Source organism: Podarcis tiliguerta (genome assembly GCF_965153285.1).
Source record: "Podarcis tiliguerta genome assembly, chromosome: W".
Classification (NCBI taxonomy): domain Eukaryota; kingdom Metazoa; phylum Chordata; class Lepidosauria; order Squamata; family Lacertidae; genus Podarcis; species Podarcis tiliguerta.
The window spans coordinates 1,710,013-1,727,506 of record NC_139552.1 but is presented as its reverse complement, the minus strand read 5'-3'; the positions used below and the strand labels follow the sequence as shown (position 1 = coordinate 1,727,506).

General features: G+C 47.3%; 2 long non-coding RNA genes across 2 annotated transcripts in view; both read right to left on the bottom strand.

Annotated features, from left to right (window-relative positions):
• LOC310668885 overlaps positions 1–17,494 on the bottom strand; it is a 504,734-nt gene that overhangs the window by 147,646 nt on the left and 339,594 nt on the right. The gene's annotated exons all lie outside the window — the stretch shown is intronic.
• On the bottom strand, positions 1,531–2,439 carry LOC310668907. The gene is made up of 2 exons (XR_014506891.1): positions 1,972–2,439; positions 1,531–1,921 (listed from the first exon to the last, which is right to left on the bottom strand). It is a non-coding gene; the product is annotated as an uncharacterized lncRNA (long non-coding RNA).

Sequence of the window (17,494 nt, the reverse complement as noted above, 5' to 3'; positions counted from 1 at the left end):
GAAGTTTTCTAAGGGATCATGTTTCCTACAGCCCAAGCAAGGGATTGCTTCCTTTATTTACAGGAAAGGGCTATCATTTTGTGTGATTTCCCTCTGGTCATTCGCAGAACTATGCCACGCCCTTATATATGGGAAAAAATGGCCAGAGAGTCAGAATTCATTTGCAGAAAGAAAAAAAATCTGCCCTTTATTTACAGGATTGGTCAAGACTAATCTGTATTTGTATGTGCCTAAACTTTGCATTGACTTTGAAGTCTGATTTTTTTTTTTTAATAGTAGACAAAGTGATAAACACTGTAATAACTCAAATGCTTGATATTACCAGTTGTGCTTCAAAAACATCACGGCTTCACCTCTCACCTTTTAAAACTAAAGAGCAAAGCTAGGCTGAATTTCAACTCCATCACGACACCAGAATTTAAGAATTACCCTCCAATGCTTGCAGACACTTGTCCTTCCACACAGCCACAAATTGGGACAGTTAAAAGGGACGCTGGGGTCATCTAGTCCAACCCTCCAAAATATAGGGTTCACAGCAAGATTTCACAGCAAGGTTTGTACTACCAAAGAGACATACACATTTAAGTACAGATTTACAACTGGGAAAGGAAACATGTATGCCCCTATCATGTACTAAGGAAGAGGAAAATAAAAGTACTCAACTTTATACAGAACCCTTTTTGCAGATCTTGAGATAGTTTGAGTGAGTTTGCTTCCTTAGACTAAAGAATGCAAGTTCCTAGAGAAATGATCTTTAAAGGAAGATTGAAGTGACCAGTTTTTTGTTGTTTTTTGTGTGTTTTTTTTCTAAGATAGGGAAAGGATCTTTTATTAAGCATAGTTAAGACAGCCATAGATTTGATTTAGAAGGAATACAAAAGTGAACAATTTTTCTTGAACTTGCAGAGGAATAGTAAGCCTAATTTAGATTATTATTTTTTTTGGTACCTTAGGAAAGATTGGTCCCCCCTCTTTGCAGTTTCCTTTAAAGGAAGCTTACTCGGGAGTAAATTTACCTGGCACAGAAGTAAGAAGGGAGAAAAAACTGAAAGAGACAGAATGAAACAAGGGGGGGCATTTTCTAAGAAAAGGGGCCAGGAAGTCTTATAGAGACTGATATCAGGACTGGACTCAGATAGACAATTTTGCTGGCCATGGAAGCTTCTACATTTAATAACAATTTTTTTTTCTTAGAAAGAACACCATACTTTCATAGGCATATGCTTAATGAAATGCATACACTGCATTGTAGCTTGAGAGAGCAGTTGGCTCAACTAGGCTTTTGCAGCAGAAATATCAGTGTCTTCACAGCACATTTCAAAATACTGGAACAAAAGGACTGGAACACGGATGTAGACTTACAAACTCAAAGTTGCAGCAAAACATCATCTACCATCAACTTAAATCAAATCATACTCCTCACTCAAGCTACTCAGAGGAAGACTCTTTGGAGCCTCTCTCAAATAACAAACATTTGCACACTTCATTCTAATATATATATATATATATATATATATATATATATATATATTTGTCCTGTTTAAGATTGATGAGGCCCAACATTCCTTAGCTTCCTTAGATTTAAAATTTTGAAGTAAGCTTGCAATTTAAAAACTATGTGCATTTAAGAACAGTCTGTGGATGCCGAAGCCAATGTAAACACAAACCCTTTAAATATTTCTAAATCTTTGAGTACATCTTTTATTCATTTTTCTTTTTTTTATATTTTAGAGAAACTAAGATCTCTAATGCGTGGGCTCTCAGGCTGGGCTGTTATTATATCTACTGCCTTCTGAGCACCATTAGGTTTATGATTTCATGTTCTAGCTTTAGGGTATAGTTTAACAACACAATTTTGATGTGTTCAGCTCTCCCTAAGGGTTCACACCCTGATTTTGTTGAAGGATCCCTGAGGTGGCTGCTGTGCCCTGGGTTCCAGGTGGTGGGCCTAAGCCACCCACTAAAAGTTACAACGGGTCTCGTACTTTGTATTTGGAAAGACCATTTTGCCCCTTTATTTTATTTTTTATTTTTTTTCAGTTGTAGATGACAAACTGGAGGGGCGTATCAGAATCCTCTCTGGGGCAAAAAAGCTTCATGGAAGCTTTGTTGCCAGGAGGAGTCCAGGTAGGGTGTTTAGTGAGCTCCCATTTCCCCTCTAATACGGAGGGGGGGGTTGCTCAGTAGATTACACTAGGAGATAGAAGAACAGGTACAAGAAAGGGACAAAGAAGGGGGGGGGGACAAAGAATATTCTACCAGTATTCAAGTTATCTTTCAGCTAAAGCAATCCCTGCCTACCAGTAAACTACAAGCAGCTTGTCTAGAAACCACAGGCATTAGCCTGGAAAACCACGGGTCTCTCTACCCGGAAAACCACAGGCCCTAGCCTGGAAAACCACAGGTCTCTCTACCCAGAAAACCACAGGCCCTAGCCTGGAAAACCACGGGTCTCTCTACCCAGACAACAACCACGGAGAGATTAGGACGTCCCTGGACGACTCCGAGAGGCGACGCCAGACAGCAGAGGAGAACCGTACTTTCCCGGCCGACTCCGAGAGGGAAGATGGGAGAGATTAGGACGTCCCTGGACGACTCCGAGAGGCAACGTCAGACAGCAGAGGAGAACCGTACTTCCCCGGCCGACTCCGAGAGGGAAGACGGGAGAGATTAGGACGTCCCTGGACAACTCCGAGAGGCAACGTCTGACAGCAGAGGAGAACTGTACTTCCCCGGCCGACTCCGAGAGGGAAGACGGGAGAGATTAGGACGTCCCTTGACGACTCCGAGAGGCGACGTCAGACAGCAGAGGAGAACCGTACTTCCCCGGCCGACTCCGAGAGGGAAGATGGGAGAGATTAGGACGTCCCTGGACGACTCCGAGAGGCAACGTCAGACAGCAGAGGAGAACCGTACTTCCCCGGCCGACTCCGAGAGGGAAGACGGGAGAGATTAGGACGTCCCTGGACGACTCCGAGAGGCGACGTCAGAGATAGAAGGAAGGAAAGTCCAGCTGTCGGGAAATTGTTTACCACCCCCCTCCCAATGTATTAATTTTTAAACCATACTCACGCTCGTAGATGTCCCCCGTGGATCCCGGGATCCTTTCTCTTTAGCTGGCTTGACCTCGCCTTTGCTCCCCCTGGTTGGGCTTTTGGTGACGATTGATTACCGCCCGCAAAGAGGAGGCAGGGAGAGGAAAAAGGATCCCTGGGCTAAGGTTGCCCAGTGGCGCCCGATCCCTTCCATCTCCCCCCTCACCTTCACAGGAGGACCAAGTGTCCCTGAGCATGGTCGCCAAACTGTTACCGGAAAAATCCGAGGGCTCCCTTGGACAAAAAGTAAAGACACCAACCAGAGTAAATTGGAGCAAATCAGCAGCCTGTAAGCTTGGCCTTTATTGTACTGTTGCAGCAGGGTGTTCCCCTCACTCGCAGGAGAGAGGAAAGACCCAGAAAATGGTGTGCAAGACCTTATAAAAACTTTTGAAATTCCCCTCCTCTAGGTCAAGCCCACCCCCAGAAACATCATGCATACATTACAGAAAGGAGGGGTTGAGGGAGGAGTTGTGGTGGTAACCTGAGTGTCCTGTCACCTGGCTGGTTCCCCTCTTTCCCCCTCCCCATGAATCATTTTCTGAAGACAAAAGGTAGTCGCAGTTTCCTGCCCCCTGAGGGGGAATCCAATCACTGTTCTTTTGTTATAGTCCGTGTTGAATCCACTCGTGTATGCAGTCTGTTGTGTAGTTGATGGTCTTCTGTCTAGGACTATCAGGGTTGGCATAGCAACTGGGCAGGGCTCCTGTGGATGTGCTGCTATGCTCAAGGGATTATGGTGGCCTGTATCAAACCTTCCCCATTTTGTAGTCCTTCCTTCATGGAGTAAAATAAAAGTGGAACAGTGCAAATCTGATGTATGGTTGATTTTCTATGAATTTACAACAGAAGTGTAGCGTATGTAGTGTGTGAGTGTGACTGTGTGTGAAGTTTGTACAAACTGAATGATGGGGGGGGGGGGGGGTTCCTGCTACACCAGCAATATTCCAGGAGCCGCAAGGAAGAGGTATTTTTGAGAATCCTGTCTTCACAAATTCTGGGGACATGGCCCTCCCAGTGTTAAGGTGAGGTTCGGAGTTTGCAGATAAGAGTCAAAAGTTAAAAATGTAAAGGCTAATGGAATTCTATTTAAAAATCAAAAGTCACTGTGGTGATTCAAGTTATAGTGTGAGATAAAAGACAAGATGGAAAAGAAAAGACAAGGAAGAGAGAAAAGAGATAGAGAGAAAAAGAAGAAAGAAAGAAACACAAAAAATCCTATTGAAAATGGTTTGTTTGTATGTTCAGAAAAGAGAAGGAAAAGAAAAAAGCCATTGTAATAAGTAAATAGAAAAAAAGGGGGAGTGGGGATGGAAAAGTGTATATATATATATATATATATATATATATATATAATTCTTTAATGAGAAATTTTAAAAACTTTTTTAAAAAAAGAAGCGAATATAAATGGATGAATAATGAGTAATAATGTATTAATAAAAAGGGAGGGTTGTGTGTATAACTAAAGAAGAAGGAGGAGGGAGAGAGAGAGAGAGAGAGAGAGAAGGGAACAAGAAAAAGGGGCAGTTTTAATTCTCCTGTGGGACCCCCAGGGCTTGGTGTCGGGTCCCTAGATCAGGGTGTTACCGGAGAATCCGAGGGCTCCCTTGGGCAGAAATCAAGACACCAACCAGAGCAATTTGGAGCAAATCAGCGGCCTGTAGGCTCGGTCTTTATTAAAGAAAGACTGTCGCGACAGGACTCCCACCGCCCACAAGGTGAAGCAAGATGGAAGCCCAAAACAAAAGAAGACCCCAACTTTTATTAGCTCCTAATCCCCTAAATTACACCCTTAGAAATACATCATATTTACATCATGACTACATTATAAACAGGAGGAGTCGGGTGAGGGGTTGCACAGGTAATCTGAGTATCCTGACACCTGGCCGGAGCCCCTTCTCTTCCTCCCCATGAGTCATTTTCAGGAAACAAAGGGAAAGGCGCAGTTTCCTGCCCCCTGAGGGGAATCTGGTCACGGTCCCTTTGTCATAGTCTGTGTTGAATACACTAGTGTATGCAGTTCGTTGTGTCCTTGATAGTCTTCTGTCTGAGCCAATCAAGATGACTATCAAGGTTGCCATGTCAACTGGGAAGAGCTGCAGAGTACGTGCCTGCTCGGTCAAGGGATAATGGCTGACTGGTATCAGGCCACGCCCCTTTGATAGTCCTTGTAATACGAAGCAGAATAAAAGTGATCCAGTGAAAATCCGATATACGGCTGTTTTATGGTGAATTTATGAAGAATGCTGTCCTTGAAGTTCAAAGCACTTTCGTCTTTCCAGAAGCGGTTTGCAACATTTTGATTAAATCAGTCACGGGTAAATGGGACTCGGAAGCTTTGTATTTGCGAGCTGTCAAAGATAGAGAAGCGGGCGCCTGCTGCCTGCAGTACCTGTGTGGCCGCCACAAGGGGCGCTGTTCGGTAACGCTGATTGGCTGAAACGGCAGCCGATTGACCCTGAGTTCAGACAGTTGGTCTACCCATAATAAGGATAGGGCGAGGTAGAGTGTTACGGTCCACTAAGGGGAAATATACGAAAATAAAAAGGGGTTCCGTGTGGAGCTAGCGCTTCCTTATTTACGGAAGGCTTTTAGGGGATGCCCTTTTAGAAGGGACATCTCCAGGCTCGGGGAGGTGGGAGGTGTGTGTGTGTGTGGTGGTGCTTGTGCATTACATTGTAATGAAGGGGGGGGGGTGTTTCCTGCTACAGGGGCTGAGGTGGCGGTTCCAGGAAATGGGCTCCATTACAGTCCTTCATAGGGTTTTAAAATATTGATATTGATAAGAAATGGACTGAAAATAAACTAAATAAAATAAAGCATGGTTTTTGCTGTGCCCCCCTGCACTGGCAGGGGAGGGTCCACGCCGTGTTCTTCTAGCCCCCAGCCGGTCCCCGGTGCGCGGTTCCTCTGCTCTTTTGCTCCAGCTGCTGGTGATATTGGCTTGGGGTCGGAGCTGGGCTAGGTGGGGCGTTCCCTCCGGGCTTCCCTGTCTCTCCCGATCCCCTCCTATCATTCTCCCCCCCCCCATCTTACCTGTGGGGGCGCCTTGCCAATACAGTCGTACCTTGGATCCCAAACGTCTTGCGACTCGAATGTTTTGGCTCCCGAACGCCACAAACCCGGAAGTGAGTGTTCCGGTTTGTGAATGTTCTTTGGAGGCCAAATGTCCAACGGGGCTTCTGCGGCTTCGGATTGAGTGCAAGAAGCTCCTGCAGCCAATCGGAAGCCGCGCCTTGGTTTCCGAATGTTTTGGAAGTCAAACGGACTTCTGGAATGGATTCCGTTTGACTTCCGAGGTACCACTGTATATCTTCTCAGAGCAGGGGCAATCCCATTGCCGCCTTCAGTTCTGGTAAAGCTAAGAATTGCTTGTGCAGATCTTGACGCCTTCAAGGCCGAGGCTGTCATCTGATGTGACCCAGTACTCCTATCAGAGAAGCAAATCCTCAAATACAGTCATACCTCTTGTTACGCTCGGTTCAGGTTACGTCTTTTCAGGTTGTGTCCCGCGGCGACCCGGAAGTAACGGAACGGGTTATTTCCAGGTTTCGCTGCTTGCGCATGTGCAGACGCTCAGAATGATGTCACGCGCATGCGCAGAAGCGGTAAATCGCGACCCGCACACGCGCAGACGCGGGTTGCATTCTGCTCATGAGGTACCACTGTAGTTGAAATGCCTGGCTTGTTCAATGGCTTGTCCATTTAGGAGCCATTTCTGCTTCCTGAGCTGTGCCCCCAATACTACAGCTTTTGTCTTGGAATAATTTGTATTCAATAATAATAATAATAATAAATAATAAATTTTATTTATACCCCGCCCTCCCCAGCCGAAGCTGGGCTCAGCGCGGCTAACAACAATCAAAATAAACCAGCATTCTAAAAACATTAATTATAAAATTAATTAAAATCAAATTGATGGCAACCATTAAGCAAAATTCTGTGCAGATTGCCAGAGGTCTGGCCCTGACCAAAGGCCTGGTGGAACAGCTCTGTCTTGCAGGCCCTGCAGAAAGATGTCAGGTCCCGCAGGGCCCTAGTCTCTTGTGACAGAGCGTTCCACCAGATTGGAGCCGCGGCTGAGAAAGCCCTGGCTCTAGTTGAGGCCAGCCTAACCTCTCTGTGGCCTGGGATCTTCAGGATCTTTGTTACGACACAGTCTCCCAAAGTTCTTTAGTAATCGCCTCATACCCACTTGCGTTTGTGCTAACAACACCGTATCGTTGGCATGTAGCAAAATGGATACATTATGGGATAAAACTGAAACAGGGAAATATCTGGCCATTTGGGTTCCTTTATTACATCATTTACATAAATGTTAAAAAGCAGAATTTTAAAAAGTATTTCAAAGTGTTTAAAATGATTTAGGAATTACAAGGTTAACTTTTTAAAAAAGATATTAAATAAGTTTTAAAAGCCTTTATGTGTAACTGCTGCTGATGTTGGGGGGTGGCGGCAGCTGTGGTTGTAAGACTCCCTTAAAACTGATTTACAGTGCTGGCTCTTGGGGATTGAAAGGGCACATAAAAAGGCCTTGCCCCAAATTAAAGAAAAACCAACAAACAACCCCAGTCAAACAATTAAAAAAAACAGCCTGTGGAGCTCAGATGAACAAGTCCCACTTCGGTGCAACTTGACCGGAATGACATGCACAGATGCTCCCTTCTTTTTCGCAGTGATAGGAGCTCTTTTGGCTGGGGTGTGGCATGCAGCTGAAACAGTATTTAAGGAAGCTGAAGCATTCCGTGTGAAGCTCCAGGAGCTTGAAGAGAAACTCCAGGCGTTGCCAGCAACACTCCAGGAGCCGCAAGCCAGAGGTATTTTTGAGAATCCTGTCTTCACATGGCCCTCCCTCCCAATGGGTTTCAAGTCCCATCATCCCTGATGAGCGCTGGCCATGTTGGCTGGGGCTTAGGGGAGTCCCACCACAGTCTGGAGCCCAGTTCAGTGTGCCTTTGTGGGCAGCTGGTAGCCATGCCAGGGTCGCCTTCGCTGCGTGGAAGGGGTGGCCTCCCCCCCACCCCCACCCCATGCGCAGGAGACCAGAGGCCAGTAGCAGACTGCGCATGTGCTGCCTTGGAAGGGCACAAAGGTTTGCTGCCTCCTTGTGTGCCCATTTTCTTGCCAAAAAGAATAAAAATACAGCATATGGTTGCACATACCAGGCACCAATGTTAATGGTGGTTCTTTGGCTTTTCCTTCAGGTGAGGAACACGAGGAGGAGGAGGAGGAGGAGGAGGAGGAGGAGAGGAGGAGAAGGAAAAATAAAGAAAATGGGGGAGGGATATATATTTCCCTATATATTTCTATTATTAGTTCTATGTATTGCTTCTTTATTTAATAAAATTTATTTTAAAAAGCCTGCAACGTGGTTTACCAAAACAAAAAACAAACAAACCACCACAGCAGTAAAATCAAGAAAAATCAACAATCCTACTTTAAAACATACAAAAGCTAAAATATTAGAAGAGATGAAAATTACTTCAACTTCCTAAGCTTCTAGGTATGCTTGCCTCAACAAGAATGCTTTTAGCAGGTGCCTGAAAAGAGTCTAGCAAAGGCACGTGCTTTGTTGCAAGAGGCGGGGAGTTCCAAAGGGCAGGTGCTGCCACACTAAACCATGCAGTACAGATATTCTGCGGAACCTGTAGGAGTGCTTGAAACTGTTAGAATTCCAGCTCCATGATTGCAGTCATGGGATTGTTGTCTATGTTTTGACTCCACAGAGTGGGAAGTGATGGCGACAGGATGTTTGTGTTCCCGTGTTCCGTGAAGTGGGACTATTGTCCTTTGTTCTTTTTCTCTTTGCTGTCTGATGCTAGAGAGAGAGGGAGCCATGTTGCAGTGCTCCGTGTGTGTGTTTATATGTAAATAAAGTAGATTAGCCAAAATGCTGAGTTGCTGAGGTCTGTCACGCATGATGCACAAACTCTGCGGATCCCTAAGTGTGCCGGTGTCACTTGGCATCGGTCGCTGTGATGTTCGGGCTGAAGAAAGCTTATGAAGCTCCCAAACGATCGACCAGGAGGGAGGGAACATGCCAGTCGGGCACGTGTCTCTGCCAGGGTGCTACTCGAGTGTAGGCTGAACTCCTGACAGAAAGTACAGAAGGAGAGGTTTTAGTCATGGGGATTTCACCATGCTCTTAAAAGGAAAACATTTACTTAAACAGCAGGCCTGCACAGTAGCAATCTACTCGCCTGCGAGTCTCATCATGATCAGTACATCCAACTTGTACCTAAAAATCTGCACAAGCCTGCACCAGAGAATAGCGGAGTTGGAAGGGACCCCTGAGGGTCATCAAGCCAACCTCCTGGGGCAATGCAGGAATCTCAAGTAGACTATCCCTGACCGATGGCCACCCGTCTTCTGTTTTTCCTCTCAGCCAGGCACACAACAACGGAGACTGGAGGTGGGGAGAAAGATAAATTCTGACGAGGGAAAGGCAATGGGGCCGATTTGTCAGGCGCACACAGGCACAGCTTGAAGACTTTACACAGAGAGGAACCCCACACGGGTCCCCCCCCCCCCAATAGATACAAGGGAGACACAGATACACAAGCGCACAGAAGTCAATAACCCAAGAGTGGCTTCTAAGTGGGAGGTTGGCTGAGGACAGGGTTGGGTGGAAACATGTGGAGCTTTGCAGAGGTGAGGCAGAAAGCGTTTGTCAGAGGGAAACTCACTTTCCCTTTTTAGAAACCGGCCAAGATCCCTTCTGCATTTGCAGCGCTGCCCCCAAAGTGACCCTTTCAATCCACTTGATAGTCCAGCTATAGGCACTGGTCTTCCAGGCAGAATGAATGCCGTCCTCCGTTCTTTGCTCAACTGCCTCCTTCCCGCCCTCTCCCCTGCCTGCCTCCTCCAGCCGGGAGCACCCACCCACAACTCCCAGCTTGTCCCCCCCCCCCACAGGATGACACCCAGTGCTGACCGCCCCCACCCTGCTCTGCCACTGCTCTGGAAGAAGCTGTTCTGCTGAAAGCAGGACATCTCTGAAGACTCGGCTGGGGTTCTGTAATCTCTGGTGATACATCCCACTGGTTGAAGTGTGGTGAGCTGCAGACTGACTCCCACAAGTTACCAACTGAGAGTTCCATGGTCCAGATTGTGGGATGTAAAACACAGGAGCAGTCAATTACAACATTCCTAGAGTGTACATGTTTAGACATGGGGAGGGATGTCTGTCCAGCCAGCAGGTAAACTTCCTGGGACAGACTTCCTCTGCATGTGACCAGAGGTGGGTGTGGCCTCACCTGTGCAGGTAATGATAAAAGCACAGGGCAGGGGCAGCCATCTCTCTCTCTCTCTTCTCATCTTCGAAGAAATAACATCTGCTAAAGATGCCCTCTTGGCTCCCAGCCAAGAGAGGAGAAAGGGACTATCTTCCTGTAAAATAGATTCTAAATGTATTTTACCTGTTCTTACATCCGGGGTGGACTGGAGGCAACTCCAACTTGCAAAAAGCCCTGGAACACCAAGAATTGCAGACTCCCACACTCGCAAGCAAATGAGCTATTGCTTTGCTCCTTAAACCAAAAGAAAAAAACAAACCCACGTCCAGTAGCAAAGAGACCAATGAAAGTTGCATTTTTGCGTGGGTAGGAAGGGTGTCATTTTCCTTTGGCTGATTTAGGTCCTCGGCTTTTAGACTCCAGAACTGGCACAAACAGGGATGGAACTCTGCTTCAGTTCAAAGGGAGGTATGATTGGCAGGCAAGGTGACACAGCCAGTTATGTGGAAGGGAGGAGGAGGAGGGTGGGGAGGTCACAAGGGAGGAATGAGCTCTGCACCTCAGCTCGGAATTCTTTTGGAAGAGTGGAGGGGAACAGAAGAAACCTTTCTTCCCTATCAGTCTTTTCTCCCCCCTCCTTTTTCCTTTTTTTCCTTTTTTTCCTTTTTTAAGAATATGCTATACGGAATTTCCGAGGGGGAAATTCGCTAAGGATCTCGCCTTCCCCAGAAACCCCTCCACATAGCTAGGGCGCGAGACAATGAGCTCGAGAAAGCCCTTTCCTTCCCCTGTTGCACCAATCACCACAACTTTTTTTATTAAGAAAAGACCCTGCTTCCCTCTTTCTGGTATGAAACCGTATCAATATGAACGGGGACTTGGGCATGAACTCTGTATTTACATACTGCTGCGTATAGCCCAATCAAAAGCATCGGATTTGGACAGCTAGCCAATAGCGGATAGCGGCCTCTAGTGGACAGAATCTTTCTTGTACCGCTGCCTGTTTCCGTTCTGCAGAGCAGCGGAGCTTTGCCAGCTTGACTGAGCTCCTGAGTGGCCGCCTGCTGAGAGAACAATGGACTCAGTCCATCAAAAGCCCATTAACTGGTTTCTATTGCAAAAAGTGATCCTTTGTTGGAAGAAATATGTCAAGCCACTTCCCTTATGGACTGCCGGCTTAGGAAAAGCCCCTCACTTCAGAAAATCCTCGAAACTCAACCCCCTGCATCAATTTCCTCCATTCCAACGCCATTCTTGCCCTTAAGGAAAGGACTCTTCCCCCCCCCCCCCCATCTCCCGGCATAATCCCTCAAGCGTGAGGACATGTGTACACCCCCCACCCACCCACCCAGGGAAGTGCCCAAAGGTGACAATTACTGAGCAGTTAGTTGGCCAAAGAAACCAAGAGCCCATCACCAGACTTGCCCCAGGGTATGGATGGCACTGTCTAAACTACAGAGCCTAGGGCTTGCCGATCAGAAAGTCGGCAGTTTGAATCCCCACGACGGGCTGAGCTCCCGTTGCTCAGTCCCAGCTCCTGCCAACCTAGCAGTTCGAAAGCACGTCCAAGTGCAAGTAGATCAATAGGTGCCGCTCCGGTGGGAAGGTAAACGGCGTTTCCGTGCGCAGCTCTGGTTCGCCAGAAGCGGCTTAGTCATGCTGGCCACATGACCCGGAAGCTGCATGCCGGCTCCCTCGGCCAATAAAGCGAGATGAGCGCTGCAACCCCGAGTCGGTCACGACTGGACCTAATGGTCAGGGCTCCCTTTACCTTTAGCTTTACTTAAAAGGTGCCTGGACATGTTTGCCTGTGTTAAGCATGTACTGAGTGAGAAGTCTGGACATGTTTGCCTATGGCCTGTCCACCGTCCCTCAGACCTGTGGGAATGTTCAGGGATGCAGGAGAGGATATATTGTCTGATTATATCCTCATTCAACTTGTGTTAACAAGTTCCACAATTTAGCAGAGTAACATTCCCCTCTTCTAAAATTTGCAGTGGATGCGTTTGCTCAGGCTCGCTAAAGCCTCTATAATAACTGTTCTGGTACTTTCCCCTTATTCCCTCATAAATGATAAGACACAACACAGTCTTCTATAAAAGTATAAAAAGAGTTTGCTCACATTCTGTTCACAATCGGATCCCAGAAGGCAGACTTAGCTTAGAAAAGTAACATACACTTGAAAACTATTCCATAAGAACACAGTCCCTTTGTCCTCTCTTGGCTGGAGGCCAAGAGGGCATCTTTGGCTAAGCAGATGTTGCTTCTTCAATGCATGTGGTGAAAGAGAGGGAGATGGGTGCCCTGCCCTGTGCTTTTGTCGTTACCTGCACAGGTGAGGCCACACCCACCTTTAGTCACATGTAGAGGAAGTTTGTCCCAGCCCAGAAGGAAACAGGAAGTTTACCTGCTGGCTGGACAAACATTCCTCCCCATGTGTAAACATGTGGACTCTAGAAATGTTGTACTTGACTGCTCTTGTGTTTCACATCCCACAAGAGCATGTGGTGGGCCGGACTATATTTTGAAAAAAATAATGAACGGATTCCTATGCCCCACAAATAACCCAGAGATGCATTTTGAGTAAGAGGATACATTCTACTCATGTTAAAACACGCTGATTCCTGGACCATCCGCGGGCGGGACTGAGAAGGCGATTGGGTCTGTACGCAATGTATTCTGGGTGACCGTGGGAAGTTTTAAAAGTCAGTGTCACCCCATGTTCGGGGTTCTTACTCCTGTGGGAACCTGTTGCACAACAGAAAAAGATCTTGGTCTACTGACCGCTGTTTTGCTCCAATTTGTGGCTGGAATCTCCTTCATTTCTGACTGCAAGTACCCGCGGGCTCTGCCCGACGAGCTGGGCTGTTGAGGTATTGGTTGAGGTATTGGTTTGAGGTATTGGTTGAGGCTAAGACACCTGAAAAATCATATCACCCCTTATATACCCAATTGATGGCTCTGCTCTGCAAATGATGGCTTCCTGCAGGTACCATCTTATCGGGGGTCCCTTCTCTGCTATCTTTTCAATGCCTACTTCCTCTTCCTCTTTCAAGAAGCCTTTTAAGTAGAGATTTTTCTTTGTCTGCTTCTGTGTAGGAACTGTTTTGGGATGTTTTGGTTGTTTAACTGTTGTGTGTTTGCTGCCCTGGACTCCTTTGGGAGGAAGGGTGGGATATAATGATGCTGAGTAGTGCCTCCTGCCCATAACTGAAGGTCTTGTGGAGGCGCCATAGCCTCAGTGTGTCAGCACCTGCATTGCATGCAGAAGGTCCCAGGTGCAGTCCCTAGCATCTGCAGTTAGAAGCTCAATGTAGGTAGGAGCCTCTCTCTGCCCAAGACCTTGGAGAGCTTCTGCCACTCAGGCTGGAAGTGGGCAATACTGGGCTAAATGGATCAATAAGGTTTAGGATCAGGGACTTCCTTCTCTTAAATGAGCTACCTTCCCAGGTGGATGAGCCCCACTGCTCGTCACTTCCCTCTACAGCACGGGCAGAAACCACCTTCTTGACTGTTGGACCCCCTAGTGGTCTCATCTGCTCAAATGTCCGGAGCCTGGCTGTCAGGGCTGATTCAGCTGCAGTTCAGCATCAAAACTCAGAGATGAGCAGTAAGGTGGACTCTTTCTTCAGAGAGACAAAACCCAACAGAGAAACTCCACAGGCAGGACTAGCCCCAGTTGCCAGAACGGAGGATCTTAGCCTCCTTCTAAGGTAGGGCTATCATACATCAAAAGCTTCTGGGTCTTCCTTTAAGAAGCTCAACAATTTGGGGGTCTTCCTAAAAATAGCTCCACAGCTTTCAGGGTGTCTTGGTTTCTACTTTTAGAAATATGGCATCCCTATCCTAAGGCTCCTCCCCAGTCGGCTGACTTCCCAACAGTCGTGGAGGGGCTCTCTGTGCCTTTTGTTCTGCTCCATGTAATGCCTCCCTTGTTCCTGGGGACAGAGGAGGAGGGGAGAAGGGAACAGTGGACATGGCAGGTGCCTGGGGATCTGTTGCAGCCTCAGCCTCCACCTCCTCCTCCTCCTCCTCAGCTACCTCAGTCTTCCTTAAACCTGTTGCTTGTTTAGCCTCCAAGCCATCTGCTCCTTCTTCTTCTTCTGACCTGTCTCCTGCATCCCACCAGCAGTCTCCTGGCTTGGAGCCTTCCCACTTTGATGCTTCCCTGGGAGGTTCCCTGGCTGTAGCCTCCTGCCATTCCTCCTCCTCTAGCCAGTACCCGACACTAGTTTTGCATGCAGGGGAAGCCCCTAACTCACTGAGGGTTTGAGACCCATCAACTCCCCTCACCTGGTTAGCCCGCCAGTTGAAGCCATTCCTGCGATGTGGCTGCTGCTGCAGGCTGACAGTTTCTAAGAGCCGCAGGTGAGAGCTGTAGTGACCAAAGGTGGACAAACTACCCCAGAAGGAGCACAACGTGCCCCCCACCAGAGGTACTATCCCTCCCCTCGCACCCTTGAGTCATGAAGGACAGAGAGTGGAGAGTTGAATGTGTGTAGAAACCATCCTCCCTTAGCAAAACAAAGTTTACATTCATCACTCCACCCACTTTCACCTGTGCCCCCCACCACCACAGGCACACGGCCCCTGGAAGGCTTCCCAGAGGAGAATATGGCCCTTAAGACTGAAAAAGAGTCCCCAACTCCAAACTAGTGACAAACTGCCATTGATGGCTCCAGCTGGATGTTGAAATCTCCCTCTAAGCTCCTTCTCAGAGCCATGTTCCCTTTCAACAACTGGCTTCCTCCTGCAGGTCAAACAGTCCCCTCAGTACAAGGACCCATTGTTTCTCCATGTGCATTTTCAGCAGCCTCCCATGTGACTGCCAGTGATATCATTTTTCCCATCCTCAGATTTTGCTCCACCCCCGGCAGCCTAAAATTCTCATCCGCTTATATCTAAAACGGAAATAAGACATCTCCAGCTGAGCAAGACCTGGTATTTCCCCCTCTTCAGATAGCTCTGAATCTTCAGCTGTGGAGGAGAAATGCCCACGGTCCTTTCAAAATCTCCAATGTATTCGTAGGAACATCACCTGTCTTGGAAAAAAGGAAGGAACAAATGTCTCAGATGCCAGCCCTTTAATCTGGAATTGCTATTCTTAACTCCATGTGGCTGGGGTGTTCTGGGGCTTCTGTACCTTGAACTAATAATTTCTTCTTTGCATATTCTACCCCAGCTGCTGCTCCCTGTTCAGTTCAGCTGGGGGGTTAATTATGCGTTGTCATTTGATTCGTCAGGGTCTATTCCATACATGCCGGGTGGAACTGGTCATGTCATGTCTAACTGGTTCGAGTGAAAGGCTTCTCAGAAGCTAGGGCATGTCATAAAAGACAGCAATGTACAAAAGAATTATAGGTTTCAATTTCAAAATCCTAAAATTGTAAAACCTCTACAATTGGCTATTGGATTTGGAAATAATAAATAAAGGGAAAGGGAAACAGTGGACTACTATATTAAATAAATTCCTCTCTAATTGAATTGGAGATCTGCATAGGGGGTAAGAAATAATTTTGGAGAATGATGCATGCACACAAAAAAGAGTGAAGGTGCAACCCCGGGAGAGAGGAGGACGTCGAGGCAAGAACCAGAATGGAAAGGAGAGATAGTAAAGATGTTTGCAGAATTAAAGATGGACATTAAAAACAGTGAGAAGAACATAGAGTCTAAATTAGGGCAGATGGAGAATAAATTAGAGAAAGTGGACAAAAAAATAGATGTAACTGTCAATGAACTAAAAGGACAAATGAAGGAGATTTATAAGAGAACACAAAATCTAGAAGAAGGATTGAAAAGGACTAAATTAGAATTGAAAAACATGAAAAGAGAAGAGGAAAAAACTAGAGCGGAAGTATCTGAAGTTAACAAGACACAGGAAGAGTTGTGGGATGCGGTTGCAATGAATGAACTAAGACAAAGACAGACAAATCTGAGACTGAGGTCTGTGCCTGAAATGCAGGGAGAGCAGATTAAAGAAAAATTGACAGCAGAGATTGCCCAATGGTTAGACCTGCAAGTGGATGATGTGGCTAAAACAATACAAAATGCCTTTCGAATAAGGACAAGGACAACTAGAGCGAAGAAATTCCCAAGAGATTGTTTGATTATTTTCAAAGATATAGAGATGAGAAATTTAATTTTACAAAAAAAAAAATAGAGAAAGAAGATTAAATATTGATGTGAATTTGTTATGGTTCTAGGGATTGCTTGTGCGTAAATTGCCTTTACTCGTGGATGTCTTGCATGGTTGAACCCTTTCTGACAGAGCAGCCTCTATCTCGTGGCTGCCTCAGTCGCTGGCAGAATCCGTCAATGGGCGTTTCTTAAACCACTTCCAACATAAAAGCTGCTTGACGCCCAATCTCCTCCCCCGTTGCCTGCGTGCAAGCTTTTTGTGCGCTGTGGGTGTGGGCAACGGAGCACTTGTCCCCTCTCCGCTTGTCTCCTGCGAAGAGTCCTGGAGCCAACTCTCCGCTTCCTCTATCTCCTCCCCTTCTCCACTGGTGTTACGCTGATTTCCTTCCCCAGCGTATGGGCTATTCCTCCTCCTACTGGTACCCTCTCCACCATCGTCTGAGAGCCCTCTCACCTCCTCCTGCTCCGATGGCAGTTCCCTGACATCCACCTCCCCCCCAGGACCCCCTCCACCTCCGGCCCGACCTTTTGACCTACCCTGGTCCCTGTCCTCGGCCAGCGATGCCGGGAATCCCCAGAAGGAGCTGTCGTCATCCTCTGCTGATTCAAAACCTGCTTCCCACCCCCTCTACACCTTTCTGTGGGGTGGGCCCCCCAGTTTGCCTCTTCTTCCTCAGATACCTCCTCTCCCTCCTCCTCTGAGGCAGGGAAACCGACGAAATCCTCCTCGTCGTCTGTGGTGCCAAACTCCTCCTCCCAGAATCTCACTGGTGGTTTGGGTTTCCTCGGGAATAGGTGGTGGAACTCTTCCACGAGGTACCCGTCCTCGACCGCCTCAGCCGGGACCCACGTGTTCTCTGACTCGGGTTCCCCCTCCCAGGCTACCAAATACTCCACCTGGCACCCTCGCCACCTTGAATCGAGTATTTCCGTGGCTCGCATTTGGTGTTCCCTCTCCTCCACCTGTGGGTGGGTGGTGTTTCTTCCCCCCTGCTCTGGAAACTCCCGCCCCTCCCTGTACAGTGA